General features: G+C 41.2%; 1 long non-coding RNA gene across 1 annotated transcript in view; it reads left to right on the top strand.

The window, feature by feature from the left end:
* LOC148902636 (uncharacterized) overlaps positions 1 to 17,403 on the top strand; it is a 56,673-nt gene that overhangs the window by 637 nt on the left and 38,633 nt on the right. The gene's annotated exons all lie outside the window — the stretch shown is intronic.

Below are 17,403 nucleotides of genomic sequence, written 5' to 3'. Positions count from 1 at the left end.
TCTCTTGATTGAAAAGCAATTAAGTCTCGGATGTTGTAATCTATTCTAGGGGCATTCGCGGCCAAGTGAGTGACAACATGTTCTAATGAATGATCAAATGTCCCCACTTTAATTAAGACGGAATTTCCGTGTCAGTTCTAACCTTGTCCCCGCAAATGATGTGCACGTGATGGATTCTGTGAGACGAAGGGGGATCAATCGTGTCTGTTTTACATGACTAAATCAATGTGCACACAAGCGAGACGAATGGGAAAAAAATAGCCCTCACGCTGCCTCTGTTCGTTCAACATTAGCTTTTTATCATTAGCGTTTTGTATTATGACTGAAATTAAAATGTCGTAAAATATTCTAAATCAACAATAACAACCATCGCATAAAATGTAGTATTTTATTAATGAGCTTATTGTAAACAGCGCATGTCTGTGCACATCCACTAGATGGCAGGAGATGTTAACAAATTGCAACCAAAAAGAAAGACCCGCCCACAACTGGCAATGTTACTTATTATACAATCACCGATATTCATTGTTTTGTTTTGCTCCCTGCTCTTTTTATGATTTTTTTTTCTTCCAGTAATGTCACAGATATTCCGGCATCTGCTTATATTTTCCCCTCGTTTATTTTGGTTAGCAGTCTTGGAAGGTGCAGCCCGAACGTATTGATATTCAAATGAACACAAAAAAATATAACTAGGTGTCATAAATGGATCACAGTCGCCATTGTTACCGCTTTCTCGTTTAGCTCAACACGTACTTGGACATGGCCCAATTTCTGCCGCAGGAAAATCCAAGCAGAATTAGCTTCAATTGATGATGCATGTCCTATTGTGTTTTGCTTAAATTACTCTTTTTTTTTTTTTGTTGTTGTTGCCATTTGGACTTCCGCCAGACACCTCAATATGTGGTGTATTCAAAGCTTCATCATTGTGTGTGTATTTACACACGGGAAATTAAAAGCTAATAAAATAGAGAGCTTGCTTACATTGCTATTTCCCACTCAATCAAGGCCTAGTACTCTGTTTCTCTAAATACTTCATTGTTCCATTTATCAATAATAATAATAATAATAATAATAATAATACATTATATTTATAAGCGCCTTTCAAAACTCTCAAGGTCACTTTACAGTCACAGGACAAGTTTTTCTGTGGGTGAGCAGCGGCAGCCACACGCCCCAGCGTTCACTCAACCCGGAAGTAACTCAAATAGATAGAAAGCTAGCTAGCTGGCTAGCCAACAGATAGCTAATAACTAGATAGCTAGATAGCTAGCCAGCCAGATATATCGCTATATAGCTAATATATAGATAGCTAGATAGCTGGCCAGTATCAATAATAATAATAATAATAATAATAAAAAGCTCTCAAGGACACTTTACAGTCACAGACAAGCATAGGTACTATCATAAATAAAATACAATCACAAATAGAATACAACACATAAAATACAATTATAAATAGAAATAAACGAGAGAGCTACGCACTTTTAAAGGCTTTCTGATTGTGATTTGAGAATGTCCTATTGTCTTTCATGTCTGCTTCTTTGCACAAGCTCTGCCGCAAATTGAGCAGTTTTTTTCTGACTCAGTCATTTCCCTCAGCAGTTGCCTTCAACGTGACGTTTGAAGATGAGAAAAATGACGCCTTTCCTGAGATAACATATCTATTAATTTTTAAAAAAGCCATTGTTTTTACTTTGTGGAACAAGGGTGTACGGGATCCACAGGATGTAGGACGACAAAAAAAATATGTACAGTGATACCTCAGTTTTGGAACCCCTTGGCTTTCGAACTTTTCGGTTTAGGAATGTTACATTTATGAAAAATTTACCTTGGCGTACAAACTTTACCTTGGCATACAAACTTTTTTTCATACACGGCGCTGCCTCAATGAGTGATGTGTCGTTCACGAACGAGCCCGTTCTTCTAACAACAAAATGGCAGCCGATTGTTTTTGTCCTCTATTCCCCGCCCCCAGTCTCCGGTTAAAGCCACGTGATTGGACAAGAACGCAGCAGTGGTTTAAACATTAAAGAGACAGGCAGACAACAGTGAAAGAGTTTCAACTTTGATAGTTCAAAGGCAGTGTAGAGTGTAGACTGCAAGGTTAAAATATCCCATCAATCAGGCTCCACAAACAACCCGCACAAGCCATCTGTACACTTGATGTCAAAAGCTATCAACCCAGCTAAACAGAACACAATTGATGAGGAACTAAGTAAAATTATCGCAAAGAAATCACCTACAAGGGATCATTCCTCAAGATGGTGAAAGAAGAAGGCCACGTTCCTCATCAAGTGTTTAATGCTGAGGAAACCGGCCACTCCATTCCATCAAGCCATCGACCATCACAAAGGATGACAGGATGAACTTAGTACAAATAACAACTACGACCATCACAAAGGTAAATAAAATGACTTTATTATACTGTACATTTTATTTCTTTAATTACAATACCATAGCACATTTATAATACCTATTATATATATTACAATAGGTATTATAATATAGTAGAGTATAATAAATATTATACATAAAATAAGGTATTTTGTGTAGTTTTAAGGCTTAGAAAGTAGAAAATTCTGTTTTATGGGGATCTGGGAACGGATTATTCTCATTTTAATGGTTTCCTATGGGAAATTAATTTTTGGGATACACACTTTTCGCCTTACACACTCTGTCTGGGACCCAGTTAAGTTTGTAAGCCAAGGTATCACTGTATAATAGATCAATTCCTGCGTGTATTCGATGTCCCTCTTAATTCACCATCACCATTCCCCGTCATTCATCACCATTAGGGAATTGAGGCTAAATGTAGTGTGTGAGGGGTTAATTAGCCACAACAGAGGAGGTCAAAGGTGTACGTGTCGCCCACATTTTGATCATGAGCAGGCTGGACCTTTTGGAAAATGGGGGGCTGAATTAAAGAAGGACCCTCCAGAGATGATTTATCCGTCGGCTGTGATACGCAGACAAATTGTGGTGATAGGTGAAGGCCGTTGGTGTGGAGGCCAGTCGGAGAGATGAATGGCTTGTGTGTGTGTGTGTGTGTGTGTGTGTGTGTGTGTGTGTGTGTGTGTGTGTGTGTGTGTGTGTGTGTGTGTGTGTGTGTGTGTGTGTGTGTGTGTGTGTGTGCGCGCCTAAATAGGATGCCAAGCCATCTTCACTTATCATGGAGCGAATTTACCGCTCTCTGAAATCGTGTGTTGACAAGCAGCGGTGACCTGACTTGCATTCCTTATTTTGTCCGTGCTTCTGTCTTACACCTTATCCATCCAGCTCCCCTCTTTTATACGCTCCATCCAGCTGGCCTTCCACCCGAAGCTACCTCCTCCTCCTCCTCCATCTTCAGTGCCCTCAGCAATAGCCTCTCAGCTCGCCATATTACACTGCCGGTGATAAGAACGCAAGAAAGGCCCAAGTGACAGGAACCCCCAAATTAATTTAGCGGCAATGATGCCATTGGCGGGCTGATAGAACAGTCTTCGGACGCTATCGAGGGACGGCTTCTCGGCTCCTCCGGGTGGAGCGAGGCTATCTTTGTAATTATAGGGCGGAACCTTGAGCTCGCCGCTGTCTCTTTCTGCCCTTCCCTTGGTCTCTTCCTTCCCTTCACGATAACTACAGAAGAAAAAAAACTACAGAGATAAATTCAAGTGACACATAGTCGGGGATAAAGAAGTAAGCCATCTATGAGAAGTTTTCCTCCATTTTGAGGTTCAATTTGGATCGTTCGTACAACAGACTTCTGAGGCGACATAGACTTAGTTATGCTGATGAGGTGATACCAGAGCAAATGGGGCAATCAAGCCAGAGGTAGACTCCATACTCGGGCGGGACAATAGAAGTACTAAGTGTAGCCGCAGGGAGTAGTCCTCTCTTCCCCCCCCCAACCTGAGATCAGGGATCAATCATCATACATAAGGCTGAAACTACCAGCAAAAGATTTTAGTTCGCTGACGAAGCTTCTTGGATAAGAAGCGAAACGTCCGACACCTTCAAATTTGTACAGATGACGGTTGAAGAAACCTTCTCATGGATGGACCACTCGTGTACGACTGAGAGCTTACGCAGGCATATCACAATCATAACATGATTTCGTTGAAATGTTCTTGAAAAGAAATGACAACAACAGAACAGCTGATGAACTTTTTTTTTCCCCCACTGGTCAATCAAGCGTTGTGGGCTTGCTGGGCCTTTGCTGGTCCGTCTCCCGCTGCTTGTATTTCAACAGCCATTGCACGATTTGCCACAGCTCTTCGCTGTAATAGGCTTACCGTGCCATCAGATCCAAGTGGATTAAGGGAATCACTTTTCCAGGCTGCGTGTTCTGCCAACAGTTGATGATGAACAGACTTGCTGGCCAATGCCGCCGCTGTGACAGTCCCGGCAAAATGAAGAAGTAATGCAGGAGGTCTGGATCCAAACTGGCACTCGGCTTGCTCCCACACAGTCTGGAGCAACGATCAGCCTTCTCGCTTTGGCAAAACTTCGCACAGAAACCTTGTTTTGAAAAAAATGCCAGAGTTCTATTTTTTTGTTGTTGCACATGGCCAGACCTGATCGGATTACTCCGGGAGAGGGAAAATTCTCTACCGTGATACCTTGGCTTACGCACTTTAATTGGTTCCCAGACAGAGCGTGTAAGGTGAAAAGTGTGTATACCAAAAAATAATTTCCCATTAGGAAACCGTTAAAATGAGAATAATCCGTTCCCAGGTCCCCATAAAACATCATTTTCTACTTTCTAATTTTCTAAACTTTAAAACTACGCAAAATATACCTTATTTTATGTATAATAAATGGGCTATGGTATTATAATTAAATAAATAAACTGTACTGCATAATAAAGTCGTTTTATTTACCTTTGATGGAATGGAGTGGCCGCTTTCATCAGCATGAAACACTTCAGAATCAGAATCAGAATGCCTTTATTCGTCCCGCAATGGGGAAATTTGCAGTCCACAGCAGCAATTGAAGAGGGATGGGGATGGGGACTTGATGAGGAACGTAGCCTTCTTCTTTCACCATCTTGAGGATTGATCCCTTGTAGGTGCTTTCTCTGCCATAATTTTACCTAGTTCCTCATCAATTGTGTTCTGTTTCGCTGGGTTGATAGCTTTTTGCATCAAGTGTACAGATGGCTTGTGCAGGTTATTTTTGGGGCCTGATTGATGGGGTATTTTAACCTTGCAGTCTACACTCTGCTTTTGAACTATCAAAGTTGAAACTCTCTCACTGTCGTCTGCCTGTTTCTTTTATGTTTAAACCACTTCCCCTCACTGCTGCGTTCTTGACCAATCACGTGGCTTTAACCGACGACTGGGGGCGGGGAATAGAGGACCAAAACAAGCCGGCTGCCATTTTCTTTTAGGAGAACGGGCTCGTTCGTGAACGACACATCACTCATTGAGGCAGCTCCGTGTGTATCCCGAAAAAAGTTCGTATGCCAAGTAAAATTGTCATAAATGTAACGTTTGTAAACCGCAAAGTTGGTAAGGCAAGGGGTTCGTAAACCGAGGTATCACTGTATTTTGTGGGCCGATTGCATCATATCGCTTGTTAACAGGATGTACAGTGCGACTATTCATCGCTTGTCAGTCAAATTGAGGTGACATGCCGATGAGACCTACAAAAATAGCCCGCCATGTTTGTGCTGGAAGAGCTGATAGAAATATTACCATCACATGGGATCTCGTCTCCTTCCAAAAGCCCAAATGGATCGGTTCTCATAGTTCTCCGTGGCGGTGATTTGTGAGCTGTGAAATGGGTTGTTTGTCTGAGCCAGCATTTGGGGGGCAGCTGCAACTTGTTCCACAGTTGTGATGGCGCTCCAGCGATCCGACACACACGAAACGCGTTGAGTTCTCGGCTACACATTGCCGTTGAGTTCTGGCTTCCCAGCTGGAGCTGCTGGCGATGGTTAATGCGTGAGGCATGTTGCTGATGAGTTAACACCTTCTTATACTCAGTTCGGTTGGGGGTGGGGGTACTTCTAAGAAGCTTGCTTTGTGTGGCTCTCATGTTCTTTAGGCAGTGGCGGGTGGTGCATGTCACTCTTGGGCCTTCAGTAGTGCTATGTCTGAATCACTCCACAGTTGCGAGGGTGGTGTGATATTACTTCACGTCCACTCTAGGGTGTTGTTGGCCAGGAACTTGTAACTTGAAGAAACATAAGAAATAATGAACGTGTATAAAATTGGCATGTTATTAGCTATTTTGCTAGCTGTCCAATCTTAATGATGTCCATCTATTCTTGAGAAGTCCGTCTTGAAAATGGCTTTAACAGTATATCTGCAACCAAATCATTTTCCATATCAGCCTTTTGGATTTTATTGACTCTTTTCAGTATTTATTCCTTCATCCCTTCTGTTTTATGTGTTGTCGCTTGGAAATGAAATGGATTTATGCCCTAAAATTGGCTTCCAACCAATTCAGCAGTGGCGGGCCGTGAATTTCATCGCGAGGCCTTCAATAGTGCTAAGTCTGAATCAATCCGGACTGAAAAAGTGCGGTGTGATTTACTACAAGCTCACGAGGGGGTACCATGAGCCGAGAAATAACTGACCGTCCTTTCTTAATGATTCCATTTTTTTCTTGAAAAGTCCATCTTGAAAATGGCTTTATCAGTATGTCTGCAACCAAATCCATTTCTTCTTCAGCCATTTTGGGTTGACAAAACCGCTATTAAAACAATACAATATATTTGCCTATGCAGCTCGCTAGCGATGCTGTGTGCTAGCTCTAGCCAGTATGACTCGCCAATCATAATTTGCGAAAACTCTGACGTTGACCAGCGCCTTCCAGCAGGCCTTGGGTTGCCAACTCAAACTCTGTTGGTTAAAGCCAGAGCTTCATCGACATTGATTTTTCTGCTAGGTAGATTTCTGACCCTGGTAACAAATGACAGCTGACGTGATTGGTTAAATGCTTAAATACGAAAAACACACGTCTAGAAGCAGCGCAACAGTGTAATAAGACTACTGAAAGACAATTTATGAATCATTTAATAAAAATTCCTGAAGAAAATATAATTCACATTAGTCTGCGATTCCGATATTTTTAGGCCAGCAGAGAAGGCCTTGCAGGCCTTGAGGGTATTACCACTGACTTTAGGTAGTCTGACGGGAAGTTTGTCAACTCACCATTTGGAATACGTCTGTGTAAGCTCTCAGTCGTACAGGAGTGGTCCATCGATGAAAAGGTTTCTTCAGCCGTCATCTGGACTTCTTTGAATGTGTCAGACGTTTTCCTTCTTATCCAAGAGGCTTCATCAGCTAACTAAAATGTTTTGCTGGTAGTATCGGCCATATATATATATATATATATATATATATATATATATATATATATATATATATATATATATATATATATATATATATCCCTACTGTCTAGACGTGGCGGTGCCGGACACTGCTATGATAGGTCCCTGCTCTCAGGTTGGGGGGAGCAGAGGACTACTCCCTGCGGCTCCACTGATTGTTCCTATTATCCTGACTAACGACTGGCCGGATTGCCCCACTTCCTCCGGTATCACCTCATCAGCATTACTAATCCTATGTACAGATGACGGCTGAAGAAACCTTTTCATCGATCAACCTTTGGAATGCTCTGCGAGCCCTGTTGCAAAAGGATGAAAACGATAAGACCACTCTGATGCTTAGTCCGTCGGTTGTTTTTTTCCATCTGCGGTGAGCTAACCTCAAGCTTCCATGCGCTGACACTGAGAGAGTTACGGCACGAAGAAGAATGGCTTGAGGTTTGGCCGCCATGCAAACACGACTTAGCGACTGTTGCAAGGAGGATATCGGCGACGGATTGCACTCATGTATGGTGGCTGCTTCTCACACAGCGCCACAAGTGGACTGTAAATCCCAAAGTGAAAACTCCATTAGAACAAGTCAGTCATGCGTTCGTGTGCTCCGGGGATTGACGACTTGCTAAATCGGCTTTTACGTATTTATTTTTTCCCCCTAAGCATCACCGAGGAAAACAATGTGGGTTGTGCCCGGGTACTGAGCACCGTTCCCTTGTGCGTCACAAGGTGTGCTCATCTTGAACGAGTCCCACAAAGGCCGTGAGAGATGTTTCCCTCTCTACAAGTCTCTACAGAGGGCTCCCCTACTTACGAACATTCGAGTTAAGAATACCGGTACATACATTTTTGTACAGTGATACCTTGGCTTACCAACTTAATTGGTTCCCAGACAGAGTGTGTAAGGCGAAAAGTGTGTATCCCAAAAATTAATTTCCCATCGGAAATCATTAAAATAAGAATAACCCGTTCCCAGGTCAACATAGTTTTCTACTTTCTAAGCCTTAAAACTGCTCAAACTATACCTTATTTTATTTATAATAAATGTGCTATGGTATTATAATCACATAAATAAACTGTACTGTATAATAAAGTCATTTTATTTACCTTTGTAATGGTCGTTGATGGCTTGATGGAATGGAGTGGCCGCTTTCCTCAGCATGAAACACTTGATGAGGAACGTAACCTTCTTCGTTTACCATCTTGAGGAATGCTCCCTTGTAGGTGATTTCTCTGCCATAATTTTACCTAGTTCCTCATCAATTCCTCTGTTTACGAACCCCTTGGTTTGTAAACCAAGGTATCACTGTAGTAACATATGTTAGTATTCTCTTCAGTTGTACATGGACATATCTTTATAGACTATATAATTGTTCAAATGTTTTTTTTTTTTCATTAGAGACCAATACAGGTTACTTATACAAGCCTTAAAAATACTTATATAAGCCTTAAACATAGTGATACCTTGGCTTACGAACTTAATTGGTTCCCAGAAAGTGTGTGTAAGGTGAAAAGTTTGTCTTCCAAACATTTATTTCCCATAGAAACCATTAAAATGAGAATAATCCGTTCCCAAGTCCCCATAAAACATAATTTTCTAGGAAATAGGCCTTAAAAACTGCACAAAATATACCTCATTTTATGTATAATAAATATGCTATTGTATTTTAATTAAAGAAATAAACTGCACTGCATAATACAGTCGTTTTGTTTACCTTTGTGATGGTAGTTGTCAATTGATGACGAACTTATATTTGGAAAACTTTTGTCATTCGTTGAATGTGCGTCTTATAGTTCGGTGCGCCTTATATACGGCAAAAGTTTGAAAATACACCATTCATTGGGGGGGTGCCTTATACGCCGGTGCGCCTTATAATAAGAATCACAATACATTTCAATTCTAAGCACCTTTCAAAACTCTCAAGGTCACTTTACAGTCGCACGGGAAATTACGGTAAATATGGTTTGCAAATATGCACACAAATGATAATTATTTATGACAAAGCGTTTGTGTATGTGCTTTAGAATGATGGGATGGGCTCCATCTGCTTCCGGGGGTCTATAAAATCGGTGAACTGTGTGTGTGTGTGTGTGTGTGTGTGTGTGTGTGTGTGTGTGTGTGTGTGTGTGTGTGTGTGTGTGTGTGTGTGTGTGTGTGTGTGTGTGTGTGTGTGTGTGTGTGTGTGTGTGTGTGTGTGTGTGCGTGCGTGCGTGCGTGCGTGTGCGTGTGCGTGTGCGTGTGCGCGCGCGCGCGCGCGCGCGCGTGCGTGCGTGCGTGCGTGCGTGCGTGTGCGTGTGCGTGTGCGTGTGCGCGCGCGCGCGCGCGCGCGCGCGCGCGTGCGTGTGTGTGTGTGTGTGTGTGTGTGTGTGTGTGTGTGTGTGTGCGCGCGCGTGCCTGTGTGTGTTGGCCAGTAAAAACTGACTGAGGCAAAGCAGGTGCGAGACACTTGTCTAAGGAATGTGGAGGGCCAGACCTCAGACCTCCCAGCAGGCCAGAGCTTCCTCCATGATGCATGTGTGTGTGTGTGTATTATGTATAGAAGATGCATGGGTGGCGGTCACCACCTGCTCTCAGCCTAATTTCAGTGTGGTCAAGGCCAGGCACCCGTCACAATGCTGCTTAATACTGGTGTACAATGAGTGCTTACGTGCGCAGAAATGTAAAATACTGACACCATATTTGTTTCCAGTAGTGGCGGACCGTCAAGGCCTGCGAAGCCTTCTCTGCTGCCTTAAAAATATCTGAATCACGGACTGATGTTAATTATATTTTGTCCATGAATTCTTCTGAAATTGGATTGGATTTGCCTTTATTCGTCTCGCAGCGGAGTGGAAATAATTCCAAATAAGCTGCCATCGCCATCCACGATGACGCTATCTGTTAGCTCTCTCTCTGTCCAGCTAGCTAGCTATCGATTAGTTAGCTGGCTGGTTAGCTGGGTATCTATTAACTATCAATTGGCTAGCTAGCTAGCTGGCTATCTCTTGGCTATCTAATAGCTAGCTAACACAATTGATGAGGAACTAGATAAAATTATCGCAGAGAAAGCACCTACAAGGGATCTTTCCTCAAGATGGTGGAAGAAGAAGCCTACGTTCCTCATCAAGTGTTTCATGCTGATGAAACCGGCCACTCCGTTCCATCAAGCCATCAACGACCATCACAAAGGTCAATAAAACCACTTTATTATACTGTACAGTTTATGTCTTTAATTATAATACCAATACACATTTATTATACATAAAATAAGGTATATTTTGAGCGGTTTTAAGGCTTAGAAAATTAGAAAGTAGAAAACTATGTTGAGCTGGGAACGGGTTATTCTTATTTTAATGATCTTTTTTAACACACAAAAATGAATTAAACGAATAAATGGAAAAATGAATAAAAAAATTAATGAACCAGTAATAAATAAAATAATTTAATGATCATAAGGCAGTTACAGACGACTGAAAAAACCACAGGAAAACGAATTATTTTAATAAAGTTTCAAATGTCTGTATTTACAGTTCTTTAATCTTTAACTTTCTTAACATAACGAAAATATTGAACATTAACTGTCCTAAACATTGCTTATCTTGCCTACGTGTTCAGCTCCACACACAAGTTTCATTCATATCAATCATGCGGGCCGCACTAACATTAATTTTTCATATCAAGGCGGGCCGCAAAATATTGTTTCGGGGGCCGCATTTGGCCCGCGGGCCGCGGGTTTGAGACCACTGTTTTAATGGTTTCCTATGGGAAATTAATGTTTGGGATACACACTTTTCGCCTTACACACTCTGTCTGGGAACCAATGAAGTTCGTAAGCCAAGGTATCACTGTATTCTCTTTCAGGAGCTTTGTCGCCACTGAAAGAGGGTGAGAGGTTAGTGCGGTCCATTTATTTAGCTAGCTCTCTTCTCAATTCTCCTCCTACTTCTTCTTTCCTCTCTCATTTTTCCAAGTGTCAGGATGAGTGATGGCGACCAGCCGAAACGAGTGTCCGGCATTATCACTCCAAACAAATGGCTTCGGCCTACTCAGGCTCGGCCTTGGAGCGGACACAAATCAATATTTCACCATTTTAAAATGTATCAAAAGAGGATTTCTGAGCACGTATTCTCTTTCCAGCCAGCGCCGACCTCCCCGCTACCTTCTCCAACTCTCTCTGGCTTTTCTCCTGCCGTGCAACAAACAGCCAATCAGACACTTTTGTCGTTACAAGTAGTAATCAATAAGCCAGCACCTTCACAGATCTTAACCACGCTCGCTTCGGAGCGCTGATGGATGGCGAGGAAGGCCACCATTCATTTTTTGTCAGGCCATTACGCCGGCAAATTCTGTCCACTTGATCCTGCGAGCCATCATTTTTCACACTTCATAAGAGGCAGAAATGGGTTGCTGTGCTAGTAAGGGAGGTAGCAGGAAGGGGGACGTTACAGAGGGAGGGTTGCCACAAAACGAGAAAGAAGGATGAATCATCAGGGATGCATCTGGGCGGCGCCATTGACGCATTTTGATAGCCACTGGCGCAACTTTGGAACTCCGCTGCGCCCGCACCGAAAGCTAGGCTACTACGATTAGCGCATATTGCTACGTGATCCGCGCCGCATATGACATACTTCTGTTAAAATGGCGACAGAAACAAATTTAGTTTAACAATAATTGAAAACTGTTCGTTTTCCTTCAGAGGTTTTAACTTTTGTCGTGATCCGCCGGAAACTGCCGAACATCCCGCCCCCAACTTACGAACATTCGAGTCATGAACAACGGTACATACGAACATTTTTGTTGTCACATATGTAGTATTTTCTCCTGTTGTACAAGTACATATAATAATAATAATAATAATATATTTCATTTCTAAGCGCCTTTGAAAACTCTCAAGGTCACTTTACAGTCGCAGGATCAGTTTTTCTGCGGGTGCGCAGCGGCAGCCACATGCGCCAGCGTTCACTCAACCCAGAAGTTACTCAAATAGAAAGATAGCTGGCTCTATCAGTTAGCTAATAGACAGTTAGCAAACTAGCGAGAGCCATATATATAACATATAGCTAGCGAGCTAGCCAGATAGCAAGTGGATCGCAAATAGATAGCCAGCTCAGTAGCTAGCTAACATATAGCAAATAGATAGCTAGGGGGTAGCCAGCTGATCCCTTGTAGGTGCTTTCTCTGCGATAATTTTACCGAGTTCCTCATCAATTGTGTTCTGTTTAGCTGGGTTGATAGCTTTTTGCATCAACTGTACAGATGGCTTGTGCGCGTTATTTGTGGAGCCTGATTGATGGCATATTTTAACCTTGCAGTCTACACTGCCTTTGAACGATCAAAGTTGAAACAAGCCCAAATTTCACTGTTTTCTATCCATCTTCTCACTTTCTCTCTGTCGTCTTTCTGTCTCTTTAATGTTTAAAACCCCCTCCCCTCACTGCTGCGTTCTTGACCAATCACGTGGCTTTACCCGAAGACTGGGGGTGGGGAATAGATGACAAAAACAGTTGGCTGCCATTTTCTTGTTAGGAGAAGGGGCTCGTTCGCGAACGACAATCACTCATTGTGGCAGCTCCGTGTGTATCCTGAAAAATAGTTCGTATGCCAAGGTTAAATTTTCATAAATTTAACGTTCGTAAACCAAAATGTTCGTAAGCCAAAAGGTTTGTAAACCGAGGGATCATTGTATTAGGAAAAATAGATTTTAGTCAAATGTTTTTGTTATTTGAAGTTCAGAAATAATGCTCCAATGCATGTATTTTGGTTTATTTCAATCAATTTTGTATACTTCGGCAATATAGTTAAATGGGGCCCCATCCATTTTAGAATTTAGCCCCCTTTTCAGACGCAAGGGGGACAACTGGCCCCTTTTTTAAAATTTCCCTGAATCATGAGAGAAAAGCGAAACGGAGCAAAGGCATTGCTGGCAGTGTATAAGAGGAAAGAAAGAATGCAAGGGGGAGAGAGACGAAGCCTTTTTGCTTCCTCGCCACCATCTTGGTGTGTTTAACATTTCACGTTGAACACAAATTCCCTTCAGTCATTGAAAACAGAAAGTCAAAAGACAAGACGCGATTGTGGGGCAATGCATGGATGTGTGCAACCGAGTCAGTCAGGGGAGAAATTGATTTTTTTTTCCTCCCCCCTTTTCTTACCGAGCGCATCGTATCCCCATAAAACACACCAGAGCAAAGGGACCATGAACAAGTCCAACATATTGTGTTCACAACAACAAACTGCTAAATTAGTTGAGCTACAGAGCTTCTGCTCAGTCAAATGCAGTGATACCCTGGCTTACGAACTTAATTGGTTCCCAAACAGTGTGTAAGGCGAAAAGTGTGTATCCCAAAAATGTATTTCCCATAGGAAACCATTCAAATGAGAATAATCCGTTCCCAGGTCCCCATAAAACATAATTTTCTACTTTCTAATTTTCTAGAAACTACACAAAATATACCTTATTTTATGCGTAATAAATGTGCTATGGTATTATAATGAAAGAAAAACTGTACTGTATAATAAAGTCGTTTTATTTACCTTTGTGATGGCTTGATGGAATGGGGTGGCCGGTTTCATCAGCATTAAACACTTGATGTGGAACGTAGCCTTCTTCTTTCACCATCTTGAGGAATGATCCCTTTCTCTTTCTCTGCCATAATTTTACCTAGTTCCTCATCAATTCCTTGGTTTACGAACCAAGGGGTTTGTAAACCGAGGTAGTAACATCTGTTCGTATTCTCTTCAGTTGTACATGGACATATCTTTATAGACTATATGTTTATTTTTCATGACAGACCAATACAGGTTACTTATATATGATGTGGAACGTAGCCTTCTTCTTTCACCATCTTGAGGAAAGATCCCTTGTAGGAGCTTTCTCTGCCATAATTGTACCTAGTTCCTCACCAATTGTGTTCTGTTTTGCTGGGTTGATAGCTTTTTGCATCAAGTGTACAGATGGCTTGTGCGGGTTATTTGTGGACCCTATTTGATGGGATATTTTAACCTTGCAGTTTACACTCTGCCTTTGAACTATCAAAGTTGAAACGAGTCAAAATGTCACTGTTTTCTATCCATTTTCTCCGTCTCTCTGTCATCTGCCTGTCTCTTTAATGTTTAAACCACCTCCCCTCACTGCTGCGTTCTTGACCAATCACGTGGCTTTAACCGAAGACTGGGGTGGGGAATAAAGGACAAAAACAATCGGCTGCCATTTTGTTGTCAGGAGAACTGGCTCGTTCGGGAACGACACATCACTCATTGTGTCAGCTCCGTGTGTATCCTGAAAAAAGTTTGTATGCCAAGTTAAAGTTTTCATAAATGTAACGTTCGTAAACCGAAAAGTTCGTAAGGCAAGGGCTTCGTAAACCGAGGTATCACTGTACTTTGTGTCTAATAGGGCGGCTGGAGGAAATTGTCATTAGCATCAATGCTCTCTTTCCGTCCTCATGGGTTCTTCGGCCTTTCTTTCCTTTGCTTTCGTCGCCTCGACTCGGCTGCCAACGGCACCGCGGTGCTCTTGTTGAATCCGTCTTGCCTTGGAAAACAAGTGACAGCTGCTGTGCGTGTGTGTGTGTGTGTGTGTCCCCTTCGTCGTGGTCGAGGCCCATATGTTAATCCTCACCTGCTGATCGGCGAGGATTATGAACTACAAACCCTGATTAAAACCGGATTTGTTTACCCTCCCGCTTGCATGCCGCGACAAACAATCACAGTCTGACGTGTCCGATCACCTTCTCCTCAAATGACCACATTTCTCAAAGTGCCATTTTTACATCACCTTTTGATCCGATTGGATTTCCCGTCATTAGCGAGACATTTTAAAGTTCCGTGGTCATGATAGCACAACACCTCAGTGAAGAGGAATGTGGGAGGAAATTGAAGTGCAGTGATGCCTTGGCTTACGAACTTAATTGGAACCCAGACGGAGTGTAAGGCCAAAAGTGTGTATCCCAAAAAATAATCTCCCATAGGAAACCATTAAAATTAGAATAATCCGTTCCCAGGTCCCCATAAAACATCATTTTCTACTTAATTTTTTGAAGTAGTCACTCGTAAGAAATATTGAGCTAAGTCTGTTCTTTGTATTTTCTGTAAAACCATCAAATATCAAAATAGCACAGGATTGATTGTGCAGTAAATCAAGAAAATTGAAAATATTTGATTATTGTATGGATAAATTGTTTGACTTGAATTAAAATTGTTGATGTACAGTGATACCTTGGTTTATGAACTTAATTGGTTCCCACACCGAGTGTGTAAGGCGAATAGTGTGTATCCCAAAAATTAATTTCCCAAAGGAAACCATTCAAATGAGAATAATCCGTTCCTAGGTCCCCATAAAACATCATTTTCTACTTTCTAAATTTTAAAACTACACAAAATATACCTTATTTTATGTATAATAAATGTGCTATGGTATTATAATTAAATAAATACACTGTACAGTATAATAAAGTTGTTGTATTTACATTTGTGATTTCTTCTGAATGTCCCATAATGGTTAATTATTTGCAGATTGCTGCAGAATAATACACAGTGCAAATTGCAACAGAAACTCCCTATTTGTCTTTCTTGTTGTTATAATGACTTTAGTTGAGAGTTTTGAAAGGTGCTTCGAAATGAAATGTATTATTATTTATTACGCTGCATGTTTTTGGTGCTGACACAGCTTGAGAGTTCCAAGCCTTCGATCTCACTCACTTCTGTCTCTCTCGACTGCATCGACGTGGCCACATTTCGCCAGTAGGGGGCGCAGAACTACTGTTATATTGGCCCAAACAGGCCAAACACAAAACAGTCAAAGGCCTCAAGCTCCAGCCGGCAGGCTTTTAAATTTTTATTTAGATCGTAGTTCAAAGTTCAAGTTATGCTTTTTATTTTTGATAAAAAAAATCACGCATGAATATATACACCAATTATTTTCAGGTTATATTTATGTAGGAGGATAATAATAAATAATAATTAAGCCATTTACGCCGAGCGTGTTCATATGAACAGAGATAAAATCATTTTCAAATGCATTCATGTCGTTTCTTGCCGCATTAATTATTGTTAATTCTATATAATTATATTATTATTAATTATAAAGTGACCTTGAGTCACCCACAGAAAAACTTATCCTGTGACTGTAAAGTGACCTTGAGAGTTTTGAAAGGCGCTTATAAATCAAATGTATTATTATTATTATTATTATCATCATCATCATTTGCTAGCTACTTGCTATCTATTAGCTATTAGCTATCTAATAGCTATTAGCTATATCTAGATTAAAAAGAAATGAATTATTCTGTATTTATATGAACATTGGTGGCGTAAATGGGTTAATAAGTAATTTATTCAACATTTCCTTAACTTTTATGTATTTTGAGATGCAATGGACTATACCTGATCAATATATTTTATAACTGCTTCAGAAATGTGATCAATCTTCACCGTTCTCCGAATGAGCCCGTGTTCCAAATGACACCACTGCGCTACATTTGCAGCATGTAAGGTCCGTTTTGATAAATGAGAAATCAGTTGCAGGTTAAGTAGCTGCGAGGCGGAGACAAAAGCCAATTTCCTATCCGCTTGTTGCCTTTTGTGTCAAAACACATTGGAGGATTGAACCTGTCAATCAGGATTGGGAGACTTGTTGCCACAGTGCCGCAGGGCAATCAAAGACCAGCTCAGGTTTTAGCGCATCGGAGGAAAAAAAAAATGCAATACAGTGATACCTTGGCTTACGAATTTAATTGGTTCCCAGACAGAGTGTGTAAGGTGAAAAGTGTGTATCCCAAAAATGAATTTCCCATAGGAAACCATTAAAATGAGAATAATCCGTTCCCAGGTCCCCATAAAACATCATTTTCTACTTTCTAATTTTCTAAACCTTAAAACCACACAATATATATATTATATATAGTTTTGTTAAACTTTAAGTCATTTTTATTGGTGTTTTTCATTTGACTAAATATATCAGCCTGCGTGTTTTGGGTATTTTAGATGCTATAAAATGTTTTTCTGATGTCAGTTAGGAAACAAAGAAATGGTATCGGTTGTCATTTAACATTACTGCTAATATTTAACGGCGAAAAAGGAATCGAAAATATCTCAAAATTATGTATAA

This window comes from Hippocampus bargibanti, linkage group LG01 (assembly GCF_051943395.1).
Source record: "Hippocampus bargibanti isolate YZ-2025 linkage group LG01, ASM5194339v1, whole genome shotgun sequence".
NCBI classification, from domain to species: domain Eukaryota; kingdom Metazoa; phylum Chordata; class Actinopteri; order Syngnathiformes; family Syngnathidae; genus Hippocampus; species Hippocampus bargibanti.
Note: the sequence above shows the minus strand (reverse complement) of the source record. Positions and strands in the feature narration are given on the sequence as shown.